This window comes from Schistocerca nitens, chromosome 8 (genome assembly GCF_023898315.1).
Source record: "Schistocerca nitens isolate TAMUIC-IGC-003100 chromosome 8, iqSchNite1.1, whole genome shotgun sequence".
NCBI classification, from domain to species: Eukaryota; Metazoa; Arthropoda; class Insecta; order Orthoptera; family Acrididae; genus Schistocerca; species Schistocerca nitens.
In genome coordinates, this window is record NC_064621.1 from 544,166,599 (window position 1) to 544,189,494 (window position 22,896).

Here is a 22,896-nt window from a genome sequence, read left to right on the forward strand (position 1 = left end):
TCTGTACAAATTTAAGGTAACCTATCGCTGTAGTTCGACATTGTCATAAGGTTTGTACAAATCTGCAAATGTAGATTAATTGTTCTTAAATCTATCTCACACGATAAACTGCGTGATCAGTATTGCCATACGTGTTCACGAATTTCTCTGCAATCCAAATCGGTGTTCTTTCAGTTCATCTTCTAACAGTTATTTCATTTTCGTGTAGATAAATCGTTTCAGTTGTTCAGAAATAATTGCAACCCGTTGCCTTTTGTGATACTTCAGTTTTTATTAATTTACCAAGACCTGGTTTGAATCGCTTAGCCGTTCGTCATCAGATGGTGCACACTTTCAATGAATTTGCGGAGCGTTGTAGGATTCGTGTAGCTGCATCAAGATACAAAAGCAAAACAAGAAAACACTATATGTGGCGAGAATTATTTGGACGTAAGACTGCCTCAAAAGCCTTAGCATCCAAGGGGCTACTCCTGGTGCACACCTTACTCTGGAAAATATGAAGTATGTTCTGCAGTTTCGTTAAATGTACGGAACTGCACGAAGTTTTGTACAGGAAGCAACTACCACGTGCTTTACAGAATGTAAATAATCCAAAGAGCGTGACTACAGCCAATGTCCATAGCATCTGTGTTGAAGCAGAGATTTTCTTCGGTCACCGCTCGCATTTCCGAAAAGGCACATTCATGACAGTACATTCATTATTATAAAAATAACGTGCATTCATTACTGCAAAATTAGCACTCTATTTATAAAACCTATCAAAGTGAAGTTCAAGATATTTCGTCTATAATTTTGGTACTGAAATTACGTTTGACACGTTTATTTCCTTGGTAATTGATTATGAACTAAACAACAGAGCTTAGAATGTGGGAGGCACCTACTGATAATGTTGAGTTCTTTTCATATTTGGGACATTACGGAAGGTAGTGCAAGTGCAGACGGGGGTGGAGGTGGGGGAGGGGGTATGGTGGTGATGTGTGTGAGTGTGTGTGTGTGTGTGTGTGTGTGTGTGTGTTTGAGCGTGTGCTTGTGTTTGCTCGTGTGCGTGTGCGTGTGCGTGTGCGCGCGCTTCCAAACAAGACAGACAGTGGTGAGTAGATGTGCCACCGAGGAAGGGTGGTTGTAAGGGTGCAGGAATTGTATATGTGTGTGTTAGTCTTTGGTATTTAGTTTCAGAGTAGTTGCTTTTTGTCACGTTAAAGATTCTTTAGAATTCTGATAAAACTGACTTAGTTGCTAAACAATTTTATTCGTTTAAGCTGATATAGGACAATATATTGTTAGGGGTGAAAATCTGTAATTGTTGCATAAGGTTCATATTTGTTTCCTTGTCTACAGTGCACAGAAAATGGAGGTTAATTTTTGTGTCTTTAATTGAATGGCTGTTTTGTGCTAGGCAGGCAGAAAAACTGGATTTATTTAGATGTTTTAAGCGAAATGCATCACTGGATTTCTTGTACCGAATTTCAAATTTTATTTGTTTTTGCTCCATGTAGCAGGAGGAGCAGAGGTTACAATTTAATTTGTCTATACCAAGTTTGTGAAAAGGTGGGCTGGCTGTTTTGGTTTCGTGAACTACGAGGGACGTTCAATGGGTAATGCAATACATTTTTTCTCTGCCAGTTTCGGTTGAAGAACTGTGGAATTTGTTGTGGCATATCGGGGGATACTCGCTGCAGCCCTTGTAGTTTCAGTAGTTTCATGAAGTTCCGACAGGTGGTGGCGCTATGCGTAGCCTTCAAAATGGCGCCTGTAACGGAGATGCGTTACAAGCAGAGAGCTGTCACTGACTTTCTTTTGGTGAAAAACTAGGGCATCGCAGTTATTCGCAGGCGCTTGCAGAATATCTGTGGAAACCTGGAAGTGAACAAAAGCGCGATGAGTCGTTGGGCGAGACCTCTGTCGTCGTCGCAACAAGGTCGCACAAACTTTCCAGTCTCCCGCGTGCCGGCCGGCTGCACACAGCTGAGAATTCTGCAGTGTGTTCGGCGCCAGAAAAATGCGAACGAACTTCTCCTTCTACATCATAACTCAAGGCCTCACACACGTCTGCGTATCCGAGAGGAGCTCACAAAACTTCATTGTACTGTTGTTCCTCATCCACCACCCTACACACCGAATATCGCACTTTCCGGTTTCCATCTGTTTGTCTCAATGACGGATGCACTGCACGGGAAGCAGCACATGGATGGTGTGGTCACACAGACCCTCTCAGTAAGGTGCCATCACGCTGAATGGAGATTATGTTGAAAAAAGGGGTTTCGTAGCCAAAAGAGTGGGGAATAATATGATGTACTGGAATCCTGAATTAAGCCAACATGCTTTCAGAAAAAAAAGTGCAGCATAACTTATTGAAAGCCCCTGCTATTTGATTGTTTGTGTAGAAACTTACTTTCACTTTGTGTGCTATAAACAGCTTTGCGAGTTGATAAGAGATGTACCAAGAAAATCCATAGAGACATATTTAGTTTCTTCTGCTACTGGAGATTTTGTTTGTTCATGCTGCTTGATTGGCTTAACGGAACTGGAAAAAGAGAAATTATGTTTTCTAGAGTAATGTGTGCACCAGGAACAAACCCATGGGTGGTAACAACTTGAAGTAATGGTTTTAAGTCGGTCTTATGATGTAAATAATTCTCGCCACATTCAGTGCTTATTTGTTTCGTTTCTCTATATTGATACTGCTGCACGAGCATCACGATGATCCAAATATTCTTCGAAGATGCGTGCAGTCTGATGATGAGCCACTATACGATTAGAAACGGGTCATGGTAATGAAGTAAAAATTGGATCATCACAAAAGGCGACTGGTTGCAGTTATTTCTGAAAGCCTTTAATCATTAAAGTCACATCGTTCCACATCCATAATAGATAAAAGTTTTAAGCTGTTCTAGTGTATTGGAACTCTGCTACCATCTGTCATTTTGATTATTTCATCATTTTTTTGCACTCTGAGTCAATCGCACCTGTCTCTTTTATCTGGCACACCAAAAGAAAAAAAATTGATATTTTTGGTTCAAATGGCTTGGAGCATTATGTGACTTAACATTTGATGTCATCAGTCCACTAGAACTTAAAACTACTTAAACCTAACTAATCTAAGGGCATCACACACATCCATGGCCGAGGCAGGATTCGATCCTGCGACCGTAGCAGTCGCGCGGTTCAGGACTGAAGCGCCTCGAACCACTCGGCCACCGCGGGTGGCTATTGTTGGTTCCCCCAGGTATATTTGAGAGCATCTTGTTTAGACTTCGATATTTCAGACGGTCGTCTCGATTGTGATGCAGCGGTCTTCCACACCTCTTGCGATTCCCGGCTCTACACGTCGCTATCTGTGATTCACAGTTGACTGACTGCTTTGGAAACCACTGTGCCACGATGTCACATGATGGTGCTTTGTTGCCACACCATCTCAGCACGGAGTACTGCAGCGTTGCCCGCCTTTCAAACGTGGAAAACGAAATATCGCACGACGCTATACTATATCAAGGGGTTGCACCACCTCCTTATTTTTTATTCCTCAGCTAGCGGAATACTACGGTACTGTGGGGAGGGGATTCCAGTGGACAGATGAAAAGGACGCCCAGTGAAATTCGTGCCCAAACTAAAGCCTGTGTATTACGGTATATTGATAATTTTTACTTATGGACCGTCTGACAGCAACTGAATAAAACACAATTTTAGTGCCATACGCGTTTCGCCTTTATTTTCTGCAAGGCATCATCGTGGCCTGGAATATGTATATATGTTAGCTATTTTATTTACATTTTTTGTCACTGTAACTATAGGTTATAAACAGTTCTGATGGTTGGTATTTCCTATTAAGTAGTAATGTTTTGAACTGTACTTACAGGTTGCGTGGACAGTTTCTTACATATTACGCTCCTGTTGCATTTTTGGTGTTGTTCTTCTTCTTATGAACGCCAGGAAAAAAAATTATTTATATAACACCAAAATACAGACAGACACACACACACACACACACAGCACAAAAAATATATATCACACCAAAACACACACACACACACACACAGGACAAAAAATTTAAAAAAAATTTAAAAAAATAAAATAAAATTAAATTAAATTAAATTAATATCACACCAAAAAACACTCTCACACACACACACACACACACACACACACACACACATACACATACACAAACGCATACACAAATGACAGATACTCATAAGTTTGGCAAAAATATTCGATCTTTGGCAAAAACATTTGACAGTCGGCAACAGAAACCAAAAAATTGCATTAAAACAATCGTTCAGTGCATAGTGCTGTGGAATGTGGAAAAAACCGCAAATTGGCGTTCATAAGAAGAAGAACAACACCAAAAATGCAACAGGAGCGTAATATGTAAGAAATTGTCCACGCAACCTGTAAGTACAGTTCAAAACATTACTACTTAATAGGAAATACCAACCACCAGAACTGTTTATAACCTATAGGCACAGTGACAAAAATGTAAATAAAATAGCTAACATATGTACATATTCCAGGCCACTGATGATGCCTTGCAGAAAATAAAGGTGAAACGCGTATGGCACTAAAATTGTGTTTTATTCAGTTGCTGTCAGACGGTCCATAAGTAAAAATTATCAATATACCGTAATATTACACGCAACTGAGGAAGACAGGACTACAAAAGTTGAAGATGTAAGGTCTGTGTAATTTGCGGCCGATATATCTGGAAACTACCTAGTCACTAACAAGGGGCAGCGCCTACCTGTCATAACCGATTCCGTCCATATTTCTGGCGTATGCAGGGCTTCGCCAGAAATGAATATGACTGAACTGGGAACTCCATATGGCCAGGCGTTTAGCAAAAGAAATAGCAATTCTGGCGCGAGTAGAGTGAGGCATGAGACATTTATGGTAGAGTAGTAAACGGGCACCAGTTGGCGCACCGGAAAGAGTACAGACAGGTAATCCGAGGGTCATTGGATCGATTCCGGAAATTTTTATTATTTTTTTTTATTTTCAGTTTTTACTTAATTATATTTCAATGAAACCGAAACAATGTTCGATGTACTGTATTTATTAATATTTTCGTAAAAGGCATGAAAATGATAGGCAAAGGCGCCGGCCGAAGTGGCCGTGCGGTTAAAGGCGCTGCAGTCTGGAACCGCAAGACCGCTACGGTCGCAGGTTCGAATCCTGCCTCGGGCATGGATGTTTGTGATGTCCTTAGGTTAGTTAGGTTTAACTAGTTCTAAGTTCTAGGGGACTAATGACCTCAGCAGTTGAGTCCCATAGTGCTCAGAGCCATTTGAACCATTTTGATAGGCAAAGGAAAATTTGGGATTTCAAATAGATTTCCAGGAAGGAGCTGTGCGGCATAGACGAGAACTCCGTGTATAACATTATATTATTTTATTATTTTGTAGTTGATGCTACACGTCCTGGGGTGATATTCCTCTTAAAAAGGGGGACAACAGCAATTTTCTCTGTATCTTGCGTTTTTCTGTAGAAACGCATTATTTTCGTTGCGTTCTCAAAATGTTCCCGAAGAAACGTGTTAATCAGTCGCGAGCTAGCAAAGCGACTGAGCTCCTTAAGCGGTGCTAGCGTTATGCCCGGCGGCCGATGGGTTGATTTTACCTACAGGAGGAACCTACTCTGCTGTTTTTTGCTCGAAGATCAGACTAAAAGTAAGGGAATACGAAGTCCTGTACACACTAGTTACAATCCTTTCTTGGTGACGCTGTAAACGCTATCCTTTCTTAGAAATTTATTTACGATCCCAAATTTTTCCTTTTACCTCCCTTTTTAATGCTTTTTAAAAATTCATTAATGAATACAATATATTGAGCATTGTTTCGGTTTGTTTGCAGTGTTAGCTACGTAAAAATTGAAAAATACAAGAAATTTCCAAGTAAGGACTCGACCGCATCAACCTCGGATTACAGTTCCGTACTCTTTCCGCTGCGCCAATCGCTGCCTCGAAACAACAGAACGTAAATTACTCACGACTCGCACAACGCGCGAAAGAAATGCTATTTTATTTGTGAACGTTTGGCCATCTGGAGCTCCCTATGCTGTCACTTTCATTTCTGGCCAAGCCCTGCATAACAGTAAATTTGAACAAAATCAGCGGGGAGGAGTAGGCGCGGCACTGTCGCAATGGGAAAGTTGACACAGGTAACATTGAAGGGTAAACGGACATGACGCACAAAATAGAATAGGACAGGCAGTTTGATGTTTTAGAAGAATCACAGGCAAACAGTGAAAAAAGAAAGAAACCAGACAGACATTCATGACGATCAGCTCAGATGGGCGACATGCAGAAATTTAGTTCTGCTATAATTGGCTGCTGTCCGCAGCGATGTTCTGTCCCGCCTGTCCAAGCCGCGTCGATGTCGCCATGCAAATGACTAGCAATGAAAACATCCCTCTGCCGGAATAAGAGGGCCACTGCGCTACCAATGGTCGACATCACGTTCTCATATATGCTCTCTTACATTTTCATATTTCACAAATTGCAGTTGTTTCAACTTTTAAATTCTGCTTTTCAACTGCTCCCCCCTCCCAATGAATCTCACCCTCTGGTCTCTTGCCCTTGCATTCTCCTGAAATCTAGTGGAAATTTTGGAAATTGGTTTTAAGTCCCTATGGGACCAAAGTTCTGAGGTCACCTGGTCCCTACGCTTACACACTTCTTAATGTAACTCAAACTAACTTAGGCTAAGGACAACACACAAACCCATGCCTGAGGAAGGACTCGAACCTCCGACGGGGGGAGCATCGCGAACCGTGACAAGGGGCCTACACCGCGCGGCTACCCCACGCGGCTCTGGTAGCACCAAGTGTATGAGAAACAGATTAGGCTTCTATCATTCTGTAAATCGTTTCATTTAGATGGTTGGTTGAAAATGATTGGGTTACCTAAACGTAGATTGCACGAAACTTCCTGGCAGATTAAAACTGGGTGCCAGGAAGTTTCACGTCAGCGCACACGCCGATGCAGAGTGAAACATTCATTCTGGAAACATCCTTCAGGCTGTGAACCATGTCTCCGCTATATACCATCTTCCGGAAGTACTAGTCCATCAACGTTATGCGGGTGGGCTTCTATGAAGTTTGGAAGGTTGGAAATGAGGTACTGGCGGAAGTAAAGCTGTGAACAGGGGTTGTGATCCCTGCTTGGGTAGCTCAGAACAAACACGCGAAAAGCAAATGTCTCTCATCCGAGTTCCAGTCTGGTAAACAGTTTAATTTGCCACAGTGCCTCACATCAGCATACACTCTGCCGTAGAGTAAAAAATTCATTACGTACACTGTAGTACAGAGGAAGAATAGAGTCTTTAAGGTATGGTTCCAGAAGATAACAGTAGAGACAAGAGAAGAGTATGGGGCAAGAAAGAAAGAAACAAAAAGTGGTGGCGGGGGAAAGAAGAAAGTGGATGGAACAGAGGGCCAGAATGATGGAGGAGGATAGTGAAGGTTCAAGAAAGATGTTATATGCGATGATTAAAAGTAAGAGGAAGAACGGTACGGCAGATTATGCTCAAATGGTGAACAAAAGTGGACAAGATGTAGAGAATAAGGAGAAACTCAAGAATATGTAGAAGGAGTATTTTGAAGCCCGACTGGAGACCTGGATGAGCAGGAATAAGCCGAGGACAAAAAAGAGGAAAACCCGGCGAGAATCACTGTTGAGATTATACTTGGACTCGTCCGTGAACATAACCTGGGACCACTGTTCAAATGACCAAGTACTGTGTTATTGACACCAGGCATTACGAGCACTCCTGTGACAAGGGGTAAGTGGAATGCACATTGCAGGTCTCCGGGAGAATAAACCATGTCTGTTCAGTCGTCTGTAGATTGTGTGTCTGGAGATAACTGTTCCAGTGACTGCGGTAAGGTCTCGAGCGAGGCTATCTGCAGTATTGCGTGGCCGTCTGCGGGCACTGATGGTGAGATATCGGTCTTCTTGTGGTGTTTTCCACCGTGGACGTCCCGTACTGTAGCGCCTGGACATGTCTCCTGTCTGCTGGAATCGTTGCCATAATCCTGAGATCTCATTGTATGGCACACGGAGGGTCCGTGCTACGACCTGCTGTGTTTGACCAGCCTCCAACGCCCTAGTATTCTACCTCTCGTAACGTTATCAATATGTGTTCTTTGAGCCATTTTCAACAAACAGTCACCATTAGCATGTCTGAAAACGTCTGCAGACTTACTCGCTGCACCGTACTCTGACATGCACCAACACAGCTCTGCGTATGTGGACTGCAGCCAGCGCCACCGTACGACGAGCGCAGGTCAAATGCAACGCATGGTCATACCCCGAGGTGATTTAAACCCGCAAACCGCCCACAAGAGCGTTGTTTCACCATGTATCAGCGTTATCCTTAATTTACGAGCATGAGTGAACTTTGCCACGTAGGAGAGATTCAGTTTTTTAATTCAGAGTTTATAATTTGATTTTCGTGTTTTCCATTGCCCTTTGCTAATATGGTCATAAGGAAAAATTGTGAATGAGACGGACAGAATATAAAACAAATTACGATCACTTTCGAATGTAAATGTTTTGACATTACAGTTCTTGTTTGAAAATCTCCAGTCCTCTTCAGGAGTAGTAAAAAAAAACCGTGAGAGCCTTCAGCTCTTCTACCAGCTAGACTAGTTGCGGAGTTTGGAAAGGAGGATTGGTGGACACTTCCTACACCGTTCCCGGGCGCAAATTCCACTGGGGGCAATTTACAGGACTCCGATTTCATTGTGTATGAGGACCAAATAAAATGTTAATTACGTAGCGTATTTTTCGAGGTGAAAACTTAAACTTCATGACAGTGCTTCGTAATATTCTCTGACGCCCTCTACCAGTAGACGACGTACAGTTATTTGCCAGACGACTACCCCCTCACCCACCACCCTCCGGCCCCCTCGTACAGCGTAGTTGTCCCCCGTACGCTGGGGCGGATACGAGCGCCAGCCTGCTGTTTCGCCGACCATATATGTCGACGTTTCGCCCTACGCTGAAAACTGCGCCGCCCATAGCGTGGCGGCGGTCATTCCTCGCTATGTTATACCGCGAGGCTAGGGGCCGCATAAATTGAAGAGCGGAAGTGGCTCAGAGAAACGACCCTATCCGACAGTTGAGCTCTTAACGACCGACCATTCAAGAGGACTACAAATGAGGCAGTGAGGCAGTACGTTTTCATGGCCCGTAGGAACAAAAGTTTGCCGCTGTTCCTGTTAAATGAGTCTAGGGAGAGTTATTTCGAAGTAACGAGAAATAGAAGTAATCGCTCAGGAAGCGAAAAGCTGCGTCGTATAGACGTAAGATAATTAAACATTTAATTATACAGTTCAAACAAAAAAGGCATCTGTTTTAACTACGAAAGAGCTTGCCTGGTAGTCCATTTCATATTCTCTATCAACCGTTAGACTTCGCTGTTTGAATTAAATAGGTCTAGCTGAAGGTGTCGGAGGAAGAAAAGGGCTAACCCTCAGTTTAATAAGCATTAATCTGATCACATAATCTATTGTGCTTTTTTTTACAGCGACCGCCTAAGTACACCCCGCCATTATCAAGCCACAAACTGCAAGGGACAGGCGATGTACAAGCAAATTTAAAACCTCGGTTCTTCGAATAATTCAGGAAAGGTAACACACACACGCACACACAAACACACACACACACACACACACACACACACACACACACACACACACACTGAACACTAGTGCCACCAAAGATGACCAAAGTCAGAGGTATCGATAGTGAAAGACTACGAACTAGCAGGTGAGGTAACATTGACTCCGACCCTCTGTTTTTTTGACAAGGGAGAGAGCAGGACTCCAAGTAGAGTTTAAAGAAAAACCTCCATCCCTGTGTACAAGGTTGCTCGGTATGTTAATCTCAACAGCTTCCTTAATAGCACTGTCACGATAGCCGGACGTGCATGCCAATATGTCGGTTCAAATGGCTCTGAGCACTATGCGACTTAACTTCTGAGGTCATCAGTCGCCTAGATCTTAGAACTAATTAAACCTAACTAACCTAAGGACATCACACACGTCCATGCCCGAGGCAGGATTCGAACCTGCGTCCGTAGCGGTCGCTCGGTTCCAGACTGTAGCGCCTAGAACTGCACGGCCACTCCGGCCGGCGCCAATACGTCTGTACTGTTATATAACACAGGGTGGCCAGTATCCAAACCGTGAAGGACCGATGTACTGAAAAGCGGCACACACGATTACAACAGCCAAGTAGATCTGCTATTGCCGAATATTGCTTGGATACGGGTCACCCTATCTTATATAACAATACCGACATATTGGCATGCAAGTCCGGCTATTGGGACTGTGTTATTCAGGAAGCTGTTGAGATTAAATTAGCGAGCAACTTTGCAAACAGCGCTGGAGGTTTTTGCTTAAACTCTGCTTGGAATCCTGCTCTCTCCCTTGTCAAAAAACAGAGGGACAGAGTCAATAGTCAATAGTCAATGTTACCTCACCTGCTAGTTCGTAGTCTTTCACTATCGATACCTCTGACTTTGGTCATCTTTGGTGGCACTAGTGTTCAGAGTGTGTGTGTGTGCGTGTGCGTGTGCGTGTGTGTGTGTGTGTGTGTGTGTGTGTGTGTGTGTGTGCGTGTGTGTGTTACCTTTCCTGAATTACTCGGAGAACCGAGGTTTTAAATTTGGTTGCACATCGCCAGTCCGTTGCAGTTTGTGGCTTGATAATGGCGGGGTGTACTCCCGCCGAAATATCGGCCGTCGATGTAAATATTACCCGGCTGAATTCCCGTAATGGTCGCGGCGGAGGTACCAATCCTCCCTCGGGCATGGGTGTGTGTGTTGTCCTTAGGATAATGTAGGTTAAGCAGTGTGTAAGCTTAGGGACTGATGACATTAGCAGTTAAGTCCCATAAGATTTAAAAAAAAAAAATCCCGTAAGTTGTTTGAGAATTGTATACCTCAGGAGAAACTCAGGTCTCGTGATTTCGATTGCACCATATGCTGATGACAATTGGTTCAACCAAAAACAAAGTCTACTAGATAAATTCATTTATCATATTTTTTATGGTGTTACCTTGCAATTTACTCATAAACAAAATTCACATACGCACTATCTCGAAATGCGCCCTAGTGGCTTAGCAGTGCCACCCCTTCAATACGGAAAACTACTCTTATTTTACTCATTCCAATATACTTTTTTTTCATTCTGTGAAGAGCATAATTTTACATTTCTGAAATTTTACTTTGTCTTGCCGATCTTTCGAGCACTTTTAAATTTCATGTTTGGATATGTCTGCAATTTTATCAGTCAATATGTCATTATAGTCAACTTTACGATCTAAAAAAAGTCTCACATCACTAACAATACTGTCTCCAATGCCATTAATACCCAACAGGACCGGACACAGGGTGCCAAACCTCATGTTCGTCGGCTGTGTGGTCCGCGTGCGGACCAAGGCCCAGCCTGTCACTCGGCTTTGCGCGGTCCTTCTCGGAACTATTCGGAACAGCTCGACATTGCATCCTATACTGTAGTGTGGCATTTTTCGGAACGCACAACTCTCTAGTTCGGCGGAGTAGCGGTGTCATTACTCTTTACCTTTCGCTATTCATTCCTGGTATGAAGGATCATCACAGATCCAGTGGCTGTTTGCACAAAAGGAGGCAGTCTAGCGATATATCATCATAAGTCTTTCATAATAAATGGGAATGACAGAAGAGATGGATGAGACTCCTCAATACATATTGCGCAGTTGAATAAACGACGGGTACTGCAAATTTACTATGAAACAACAGTACAATACCATGCAGAAAGAATGTAAGATCTAGTCGACAGTGAAAGAGCAAATACTTACAGCTAACAAGAGACGGAATTTATTGTTTATTGTTTCGTGCAGCAAGAAGCAATTTGTGCTAAATTTGCGGCACATGAACAAACTGGTGGTACGAATAGTAAAATTTCTGTGGTCGCACGCACTATATCACTGTCATTTGCAACAATTTTTGATGGACTTGAAGGAAGAGTGCTGCAACGTAAGTTTGTTAAGTCAAGGGGCATGCATGGAACAATTTTTCGATTTAAAACTCGCTATTGTTGAATTCTTGAAGGAAAAAGGAGTGCAGGAACGAAATTTTAGAAATTAGAACACCCGGAATGGATTTCTCACCTCTCATTTTAAGTGGACTTGTCTGCGCTCTGCTCAAAATAAAACCCTGCGAGATGAGAAACAACTTCTTTCTGATTTGATGAGGATCCACTTAAAAAGAAAATCACGTTGTGCGAGCGGGATATTCCAACATATGTAGTCTCATTCCCTAAGAACACTGGTGTTAAAAAAACGTGACCTTTGAAGAATTCATTCTGTCCTTGAAAGTACTGGAACGTTAATTTCCTAAACGTTCTGAGGACTCTGGCAAACAATCCCACGTCTGTTTTCTAAACTACACTCCTGGAAATTGAAATAAGAACACCGTGAATTCATTGTCCCAGGAAGGGGAAACTTTATTGACACATTCCTGGGGTCAGATACATCACATGATCACACTGACAGAACCACAGGCACATAGACACAGGCAACAGAGCATGCACAATGTCGGCACTAGTACAGTGTATATCCACCTTTCGCAGCAATGCAGGCTGCTATTCTCCCATGGAGACGATCGTAGAGATGCTGGATGTAGTCCTGTGGAACGGCTTGCCATGCCATTTCCACCTGGCGCCTCAGTTGGACCAGCGTTCGTGCTGGACGTGCAGACCGCGTGAGACGACGCTTCATCCAGTCCCAAACATGCTCAATGGGGAACAGATCCTGAGATCTTGCTGGCCAGGGTAGTTGACTTACACCTTCTAGAGCACGTTGGGTGGCACGGGATACATGCGGACGTGCATTGTCCTGTTGGAACAGCAAGTTCCCTTGCCGGTCTAGGAATGGTAGAACGATGGGTTCGATGACGGTTTGGATGTACCGTGCACTATTCAGTGTCCCCTCGACGATCACCAGTGGTGTACGGCCAGTGTAGGAGATCGCTCCCCACACCATGATGCCGGGTGTTGGCCCTGTGTGCCTCGGTCGTATGCAGTCCTGATTGTGGCGCTCACCTGCACGGCGCCAAACACGCATACGACCATCATTGGCACCAAGGCAGAAGCGACTCTCATCGCTGAAGACGACACGTCTCCATTCGTCCCTCCATTCACGCCTGTCGCGACACCACTGGAGGCGGGCTGCACGATGTTGGGGCGTGAGCGGAAGACGGCCTAACGGTGTGCGGGACCGTAGCCCAGCTTCATGGAGACGGTTGCGAATGGTCCTCGCCGATACCCCAGGAGCAACAGTGTCCCTAATTTGCTGGGAAGTGGCGGTGCGGTCCCCTACGGCACTGCGTAGGATCCTACGGTCTTGGCGTGCATCCGTGCGTCGCTGCGGTCCGGTCCCAGGTCGACGGGCACGTGCACCTTCCGCCGACCACTGGCGACAACATCGATGTACTGTGGAGACCTCACGCCCCACGTGTTGAGCAATTCGGCGGTACGTCCACCCGGCCTCCCGCATGCCCACTATACGCCCTCGCTCAAAGTCCGTCAACTGCACATACGGTTCACGTCCACGCTGTCGCGGCATGCTACCAGTGTTAAAGACTGCGATGGAGCTCCGTATGCCACGGCAAACTGGCTGACACTGACGGCGGCGGTGCACAAATGCTGCGCAGCTAGCGCCATTCGACGGCCAACACCGCGGGTCCTGGTGTGTCCGCTGTGCCGTGCGTGTGATCATTGCTTGTACAGCCCTCTCGCAGTGTCCGGAGCAAGTATGGTGGGTCTGACACACCGGTGTCAATGTGTTCTTTTTTCCATTTCCAGTAGTGTATATGCAATTTCCGTTGAAATTTCCCATAATCATTCTCAGATGTAGAAAAATCCCGTTTTAAAGACAAATCACTTTAACGCTAAAACTGTACTGGACGTCTACATTGCTACACTCAGTAGAGTCTCTATAATGAAGCTGAGGTTGAAAAGGTGATAGAATATTTCGACTAGCAAATGTGTGTGAAAGACTTTTCTTCTATTATGAAACTAAGTAAGTCTTGATTACGTGGCAATCTGAGTGCGAAAATGTTTGCGTTTGTCCATATGCCGACGGTTTGCATCAGATCAAATTATATTATTCCTCCAGTGCGCCAAAAGTAATTAAATAATACTGATAATTTGTTTTGTTTGTGATCTATATTGTTGAGAAATGTGAAGTAGAAAACAAAGTCATATGCAGTGCAACTGCATTACTGGTTAAATGTGGCACATTCGCAGTTCCCATCTTCCACCTCCTCACTCACAGACAGTATCGCATGGTGGTGGGGGAAGTGTGCAGTAAGGCTGAGCGCTATTGCACTCCTACGAGGGCACAGTTCACGAGCCAAATTCTTGGCTGCTCCTCGCATACAGGATGGACAACTGTTCTGACCCACTTCCCTAGGGCATTCCTTGAAGCTGTATCTACTTCTGTGATGACTCTACATCCACGGTATCACACTGTACAGTCCCTACAGAAAAGTCTGAAACAGTCACAAATTTCACTTGATACACATGGCAAGCTCACACTTTCACTTTTGATGCAGACTCTGCATCCAACATGAGAAAAGTTGTATTACAATGTCTTCCATGTGATTCAATGGAAATGCAGATACAGATATAATATGACACAGCTAGTACCCATATGGAAGTCTATGAACGAATTGGAGAGGCTTTGTTACAGTCGATCATTAATCTGGATGAGACACAGGTCAAATCATACCATCCGCATCTGAAAGTCCAATAAAACTAATGGCGTCATTATGGATGACCACGACAACAGAAATTCTTTAGAACGACTGTGATGGCGGTAGCCTAATGTGTACCATTCCTCAACAGCAGACGTCAAGGTGCTGTATTACTTTTCATTTTAGCAGCACCACCTGCGACCAGCATTGAGAAAGAAACGGAGACACTTACTATTGGAACCACCCATTACCTTACAGGTCAATGCTCGTTATAGTTTATGCCTTCGATAGATGGGACTCGGAAATACTGCATCGTTTACTATACATCCTGGACTCAAGGTCATAAGACTCTCACTTGGTTCCTCAAACGAAGGAAGGACTTCGTGGCATTCACTTCAGACAAACGCACTATCAACACAAATTGCGCTGCCAAAAGCATCCTGTGACTTCTACAACGTTGTTATGGGTTATACACAGAGCTGTTGACTACTTTGAACGACAGCAAAACACTGAAGCACGTATTTACAGTGCCTAACAAAGAAATTAAGTACCCAGAAGACAGTGTTGGATGCAAACGTAACTTCGTACACGTACACACCATTGTCTGGACGTACGTATTGCAGTTCTCTGTGACAGGTAGAATGGCCCCGAGAATCAATTAGTGTTTTTTCGTATTTAGCGTCGTTACGAAGTCTGTTGGGTACATATGAGCAGTGGACAGCGTGACATTTTGAGTGAATACTGTGGTGTCACCGCCAGACACCACACTTGCTAGGTGGTAGCCTTTAAATCGGCCGCGGTCCGGTAGTATACGTCGGACCCGCGTGTCGCCACTGTCAGTGATTGCAGACCGAGCGACGCCACACGGCAGGTCTAGAGAAACTTCCTAGCACTCGCCCAGTTGTACAGACGACTTTGCTAGTGATGCTACACTGACAATTACGCTCTCATTTGCCGAGACGATAGTTAGCATAGCCTTCAGCTACGTCATTTGCTACGACCTAGCAAGGCGCCATTACCAGTTTATATTGAGATTGTTATTAATGTATCAACAAGAGCGATGTTCTCCAATTATGGATTTAAGTTAAGTATTCAAGCAACTACGTTCTTTTCTTGATAGAATAATTACTTTACCTTGTTCCAGACCTCACGCCAGTCTGCGTGAGATTAAACGCGTGCCTTTCGGTTTCACCTCCTAGTGGCTTGGCTGTCTTGCCAAGTCACTATAAATACTATGATGGAAACAGACATGCCACTTTCTCAAATGAGACAATGTTTTCAGTACCTGAAGAGTGTGAAACAGGCATCGTCGTGGGTATCCATTTAGCCAGGTAGTCGAATTGTGCAGCATCCAGGTTTGTAGGGCGTTTGGAAGTCAGACGGTGGCCCGATGTTGAGTTACGTGGGAACATGAGATCAGGTATATTCATCGTCATGTTTCTGGTCGTCCACGTCTGACCACCACAAGGAGGAAAGCCGTATTAGGCACCAAGCACAAAGTCACTCTTTCATATCTGCGCGTACCATCAGAAAAAAAAGTAATGGACTTTCTCCAACGCACTGTTATCTAGCACCGTTGGTCGGTGACTAGTGACAACCAGACTAGGGAAAATCCCTCGTACACTGCCAATAACGCATTAACTCAAATTGCTACGTTTGGAATATTGCTGTAACCAGAAGGCCTGGGCTGCTGACTAATGGTGTCACGGGTTCTCATTATCGCATATGACCATCATCATCGGTGAGTATGGCGGTGGTTAGGGTAGAGGTCGCACAACTGTGTTAACACTTAGCGTCATGGTGTGGGCAGTCATCTGGTACGACTTCAGATCACCATTGGTAGCAACTGAGGTAACCATGGCAGAGCAGCGGTACATAATGGACATTCTGGGCGCTCATGTGTTATCTCTGGTGCGGCAAATTCGTGGTTCCATCTTTCAACAGAACAATGCTCGTCCACACATGAGGTGTGCATCTACAAACTGTATGCGCGATTCTGTGTTCCTGTGGCCAGCAAGTTACCTAGATTTGCCCCCGAACATGTGTGAGACCCGGTCAGATATCACTTCCGTCTCAATACCAGTATCTGGGACACTGACGACCAGTTACAACAGTATTGTGGGCCAGCTTGCCTCAGGAGAGAATACAACGGCTTTATGTAACCCACCCCAACCTGATCAGTACATGTGTTCAGACCAGTGGAGGTACAATGTCATACTGATAAGTGGGGCCATACTGCCCAGTTTTTTGTAAATTTAACTACATTTTGTAATGAATAAAATAACATCATATACGGTCTCAGTCCTTGTTCCTTCCTTCTCTTCTGTGTGCTTCATTTTTTTTGGTTTTTTTTTTTTGTTTGGCAGTACATTTCATATGAGTTGTTAGTGAATACGTAGTTGCTGCTATTAAGGTACCAACTCCCGTATCTGCAATTTTCCATAGCAGCTGAGTACCTTGGGTTGCTGGGATATGTATTTATTCCAATATTGTATTAGCCTCCTTCCTCGTTTTCTCTATCCATCTCTTCCTCTTCCCTTTCTCTGCCCAGTTCCTCCTGACCTCTCTCTGTCTCTTCCTCTTTCCTCCACTGCCAATCTCTTCTTCCTTCCTGTCACGGTATATCTCCTCCTCTTTCCTTTCTCTGCCTGCCTCCTCCAACTTCCTTATACCTGTATCCACCACGTCCTTCTCCCTCTCTGCCTGTCCATCTCCTCCTCTCCCTTTCTCTCTCCACGTTATCACCCCCACCGCAATAGGAGGCTGGTGGCTCTTCCCCCCCAGTTTTTTTCTTTTTTTTTCAGATTGAAACCAATATGCAAACCAAATGTGACTGAAATTGTTACAGGTGTTTAGAATGAGCTATTTACCTGTGGCGTTGGCCAAGTAAGCACATGTCAGACATATTTCATACATATTTAACAAATGTCGCACGTATTTGTACACTTATTATGCCTGTATCTCTAGCGAATTTCGCTCTGCAGTTTCATTGTCACGCAGCTCAATGTTTAGCAGGCTGTATTGCGTGAACTATGTATTGTACATTGATATAACTTTGTAGGTATATCCATTGGTATATGTGGGTTGTGGATAGAGTTAGTGGTAAAGAAGTAATAAGTTAAGACGTTATGCACAGTGCGACAGTTTTTCATCTCATCTCATTGTTTGACGTCATATCTCCTGACCTAAGTATCGTACAATGATATAATTTTGCGGGTGCATTCACTGGTACATGTGAAAGTTGACTGCAAAATGTGTCGCGAGTACATTTAAAGAGAATAAGTAGGAGCCTCTCCACGCCCATATCGGCATGATGGTCAACTCGAAAAGGTCTTCTGCCATTCTGCATAAGGGTTAGTTTTCACTGAAGTGAGGTCTCACAGGATGTGGGTACTGCGATGTTTGCGTACGTCTGGTTTAGCTTAACCATTAATACGCGCTCATCTCGAGGCAGAATGGGTCGAAATTTGCACGAAGAGTAGCGGTTTGAAGGGCAGAGGGAAAAAAAGTGCCAAGGCAATAGCCTAAGGAAAAAAATCTCTGCAATAGTTGGATCGGGTGTAAGAGCAGTAGCAGTTTTCTTAGTGCCAGCGACAGGTCATGCAAGGGTAGGCTTTGTTAGTAGTGGGTATCATGCAGGTCGATACCTTTGTCGTTTTGCGGTGGTGTTTTACTACAAGGCTGCCGCTGGGTGCCGGTGTTGATGTCTCGGTCAGCGTCAGCATACCTGTAACAGTTAGGTTCATCATCGTTTTGTGTCCGATAGGCCATATATCGGATGCATAGTGTAATATGATGTTGGCGATATGTTTGTACGTTAGTGTGCGAGCTTGTCAGTTTCCCTGCTGCACCCCGTTGGTTGGTCGGCTTTAATAGCAGCTGGTATATCCAGTCAGCGTTGCTGATATGCAGCGGCTTGCCGACGTTGTCGCTTGTGGGTGTATGTGAGCTTGCCATAGGTGGTTATGCCCTGTAAGTAGGCTGTTTAGGTTTTTATGTTGGTAACGCCACTTAGCGCTCTGTATGAAAATCACTGACGGTGATGTGTGAAGTCTGTGGTTGGTTTGCATTGTTGGAATATTTGCTATTGTAGTGTTAGGCAGCTGGATGTGAACAGCGCGTGGCGTTGCACAGTTGGAGGTGAGCCGCCACCAGTGGTGGATGTGGGGAGAGAGATGGCGGAGTTTTGAGACCGGACGATCTGGACAGAGACAGTAAACTTGTAAGACTGGATGTCATGAACTGCTATATATTATGACTTTTGAACACTATTAAGGTAAATACATTGTTTGTTCTCTATAAAAATCTTTCATTTGCTAAGTATGCCTATCAGTAGCAAGTGCCTTCAGTAGTTAGAATCTTTTATTTAGTTCGCAGTATTGGCGTTCGCTGTATTGCAGTAGTTCGAGTAACGAAGATTTTTGTGAGGTAAGTGATTCATGAAAGGTATAGGTTATTGTTAGTCAGGGCCATTCTTTTGTTGGGATTATTGAAAATCAGATTGCGTTGCGCTAAAGATATTGTGTGTCAGTTTAGTGTTGATCAGAATAAGTAAAGACCGAAATGTCTGCGGACGTTCAGTTCTGCTCTGCTGTTTGAAAATCAAACAACGTAAGAGGTTTATCAGCACAGTAATTCATTAATTTTCCAAATGGGACGTTTCAGCCCTAGCTAGTAGCGTCTTTGGCTGCTTATGTTTCCACCCATGGTTGTGATCATAGTTTCCCAGAGTAAGGATGAAAGGATTGTTCGAGTGTGTCGAGTTTCTGTATGGTCGCATGGCGTGTTTTATGAATGCCTCCTTGTACATTTAGCAGTAAAGAACTGATAATTTAAAAAGTCATGGTTCATGCGGCAGTATTACTGTGTGAACAGTGAAAATGTAGGCAGAGATAAACTTTTACCCTTCCATCATTTTCTTGAGGTTGTCAGTAGGAAAATTTTCGTAAAATTGTGAGAGTACATGTAAAGTTTGTTTTAAGTGACTAAGTGGTCTCTTTCTCGATTACTGGATCAATAAAGTATTGTATTGTATTGTATTCTATGTTAACCGGGGACCTAGAAACGACGGAGAGGCTCCGTCCCCGCTGCAGCTGCAGTCGTCCACGACCCCACGACGACTACCGCAGTCCACTTCACCCCTCCGCCGCCCCACACCGAACCCAGGGTTATTGTGCGGTTCGCCCCCGGTGGACCCCCCAGGGAACGTCTCACACCAGATTAGTGTAACCCCCATGTATGCGTGGTACAGTAATAGTGGTGTACGCGTACGTGGAAAACTTGTTTGCGCAGTAACCGCTGACATAGTGTAAGTGAGGCGGAATATTGGGAACCAGCCGCATTGGCCGAGGCAGATGGAAAACCACCTAAAAACCATCCACAGACTGGCCGGTTCACCGGACCTCGACACAAATCCGCCAGGCCGATTCGTGCCGGGGACCAGGCGACCCTTGCCGCCGGGAAAGCCGTGCGTTAGACCGCACGGCCAACCGGGCGGGCCAATAAAGTATTAGTATTCTCGCGATGTGGGCTACGCTGCTTTTTCACCCTAAGCTCCATCCGTTTGATAGGTGGGCGGTTCTCATTCCCACAGCGATTCTTTCCAGACAGTAAGTGATATGTGTAACAACTTTGGTTGAAATCTATCCAGTGGTCTAGGAGGACACGTGGAACATACATACATACGTTTCTACAATATTTAGCGGTTTGCAACGCTGTTAGGTATTGGGCATGACACTGAGGTGTGAAGGGCTGTAGCATATCCTGAGAACAGGTGGCTGCAATGTGCGCAGGAGCAGTCCACGCATCTCACATTGTCCTGCGTCACGCGCAATCCGGGAAGCCAGTAGCCTGGCTTCACGCACACACCTTCGGCGGCGGCGGGCGTGGACAATGCCAGACAGCGACGCTACGCGTTCGTGCGTGAATGCGTGCCCGCCTACGGCCTGGCGAGCCTGTAGATTTCCCAGGGGTTGCAATCTCCCCCAAAACCTGTCGCACGCGTCGCCTACCACACTCGGTTCGTGCCCTCTTCCCCCGGTGTGGCCCCAGATGTCTGCACTTCGTCCGACAACACAATGCCAGATTAACTTAGGACATCAGATTACAGGAAAAAGACGGTAATGCTGAAAATAATGTAACATTACTTATTGAGTGAATTCAGTACAGCGGACAGAATAAAATAAGAATTTAATATTTGCTTCTTCGTCTTCTATGAGTTGCTATACCATTCATCCCATTGCGGCGAAACTTTGGTAAGTTGTTGTTGTGAACGCCCGTCAAGATTTCCAAGGGGGCAAGAACCATGCACATTCCATAGGGGTGGATACGGGGGTGGGAAGTCGTGACATGTAAAAATATTCGAGAACGATCTACATTTGTATCGAATCCATCGTTTGACTGACTGATGACAGTCTACATATGTTTGCACACTAGGAATGGGTGTATGTGAGGAAGGGGTAGGATTGGGGATTGCATTGCGAAGATAGCGATTTAGCAGCAACGTGTGTCCGGGGCGACAGGAGCAATTTCTTCCAAAATAGGTACGCATGTCACTGGGAATATATTCTGTGACAGTAAGATACTCATAGCATTCCTACGGCCGAGTGCAGGGATGAACAGCGGTGGCACAAAAGCGTAATTCCGAAGTACCTGGCGAAATTTCAGTCAAATTTGTTTTATACATGACTTATTATTTGTTCACGTCAATGTGTGTGCTTTGTAAAAGTGTACCTACTTAAAAATAAAAAGAGGCATTTCTACATATATCGTGCACACTGTTTGGGAGATGAAACTCACCGTTCGTATGATTCAGACCGCTGTCGTTTTCGAAGCAAAAGAAGTTCGAAGGAAATTCTTTGTTGATGCAATTCGCAAGGCGTTTCCCCGGCAACAGAGAGGAGGAGGCGATTGAGATACAACTCTCTGGTCTTACAGTGCCGCTAATCTACAGGTTATTTTGGGAAGTTTAAAGTGACACTTAACGGCGGGGACAGTGATTAACTACACTGCGCCGTAGGTACCGCGCTGATACGGTGTTGACGAGTTCTGCGGAGCGGCTGTATGTGTTCTGTTTGGTGGCAGCTCTTCATGATAGGTGAGTGTTTGGTCCGGAAAGTTAAACATAGTTGAACATTAATCCGTACTCCCCCTACTTCTGAAACATCACCCATTTCGAACTAAATCTAGTATATAAAAATGAATATTTGTTTGTTCTCTTTCTGTGCGCTCTGACGCCAATCATCCCCTGCGAGGAAACTAGTGAACTGGGTAATTTCCAAGAACGCTTGCAAGTGATGTATATCGAAGGCGCGACTTTCGCAGAGCAAGATATCGATTTTGTTTACAGCGATCGGAACTACTCCGCCAAAATACGAACGATGTGGATTTCTGTTATAGCATTAGCAACGACAAAAACAATACATGAAAGTTGTCCAATGACGACATTAAATATAACTTCACTTACTTTAATCCTCATCGATATCTACGTTATGGACAATTCCGCGTTATGTGTTGCTGCCCGTGGAAGTTCTTTTTTTTCCATAGCCGAGGTACACTCTAGCAATATCTCTTAAGAAAATTGGCAAAGTCTGATAGGGAAGTTTTATACCACGTAAGCACCAGCTGTGGACGTAGATGTACTGAAAAATATAGAGTTCATCTCGGTCTCCGGGTCGTCCTTTTCTGTAGATGGGTGATGTCAAGGATTTCCATAATCGCTTAATGTTCTTTGTGTATTCAGACGGATCATCAGAAGACACAAATTCGACAGAATGATTTACAAACTCGTGGTGAAATCGCTCTTCCTTCAAATTGTTGTTCGATTTTCATACATCTGTAATGACTTTGGTGAAGTCCTTAATAAGAGGCTCTAAAGTTTGTTTAGTCCCAGAATACACTTTCACAATGAAACATTTTCTTAAGTCCCTTTCTATGCCCCCGAATACTCAAATCTGTTCAGTTTCGTTCTTCAGAAGTCTTACTTTCCCGTATTTTGGAGTTGTTATGTGAGAATCACCTATTTCAAAAAATGGTTCAAATGGCTCTGAGCACTATGGGACTTAACATCTGAGGGTATCAGTCCCCTAGAGCTTAGAACTACTTAAACCTAACTAACCTAAGGACATCGCACATCCATTCCCGAGGCAAGATTAGAACC